Raw genomic sequence first — 1,181 nt, 5'->3', positions numbered from 1 at the left:
CCAGAGAGGAGGCTTTGGGATCTCCTGATGGCTGCCAGGACCCCAAACTAGCCTAAAGGACCTTCCACATTCATATCTCCTCTTCATCAGAGCTATATACCTGTCTTTATAAAGAACCTCATTCATATCTCCTCTTCATCAGAGCTATATACCTGTCTTTATAAAGAAGACATCTGCTTATTCGTGTGTGTGTGTGTGTGTGTGTGTGTGTGTGAGAGAGAGAGAGAGAGAGAGAAAGGTAGTGATATTTCATTTGTATTTTAATAGATAAAGCATGCCTGAAGTTCAGAGTGTAAAACAGCTGCACTGATCAACCTTACAAACCAGGCAGTGGTAACACACACTTTTAATCCTAGCAGCCACACTAGTTTGCCATAGAAACCAGGCGGTAGTGATACACATATTTAATTCCAGCCCTAGAAAGGAATATAAGACAGGAGGAGATGGTTCTCACACACAGTCCATTCTGAGACTCCTGGAGGCAGGAACATCATTTTTTGACTGAGGTAGAGGAAAGAAGAGCCAGTGGCTAGCTGTTTTTGCTTTTCTAACCTTCAGGCTGAACCCCAATTTCTGTCTTTGGGTTTTTAATTAATCATGCTACAGAGAGAGAGGGAGGGAGGAAGGGAGGGAAGAAAGGGGGATGGAGGGAGGGAGGGAGGGAGGAAGGGAGGGAGGAAGGGAGGGAGATGCCATAGTACATTTCCCTGTCTGCTGACTTCACTTCAGGCTCTCCAACTGAATAAAACAAGGAGAGCCTCCTGAATCACAGGCCCTTGGGACCCCAGCTTCAGAGCATGAAGAACCTGATTCCTAAGATGCCCGAGTTCATGGCTGCAGAAGAGGGACAGACCACAAGCCAGGGTAAAGCTGTCTGAAGGGATCCAGGGGTTCTAGAAGGGAGTAGTTAAAGCATTGAATCCAGCTTGGGTTGGTGTGTTGCTCAGTGGGAGAGTGCTTACCTAGCATATACAAGGCCACATTTCCTTCAGCATCACAGACCTGGAATCAAGTTACTCCGGAGGCTAAGGCAGGAGGAACATAATTTCAACACTTGCCTGAGATACCCAACAAATTCAAGCCCAGCCTGGATTACTTCACTGAGACCTTGTCTCAAAATGAAAAAAGATAGATAGATAGATAGATAGATAGATAGATAGATAGATAGATAGATAGATAGA

The sequence above is a fragment of the Microtus ochrogaster genome, unplaced genomic scaffold (genome assembly GCF_000317375.1).
Source record: "Microtus ochrogaster isolate Prairie Vole_2 unplaced genomic scaffold, MicOch1.0 UNK83, whole genome shotgun sequence".
Lineage (NCBI taxonomy): Eukaryota > Metazoa > Chordata > Mammalia > Rodentia > Cricetidae > Microtus > Microtus ochrogaster.
This window is presented reverse-complemented; position numbering follows the sequence as displayed.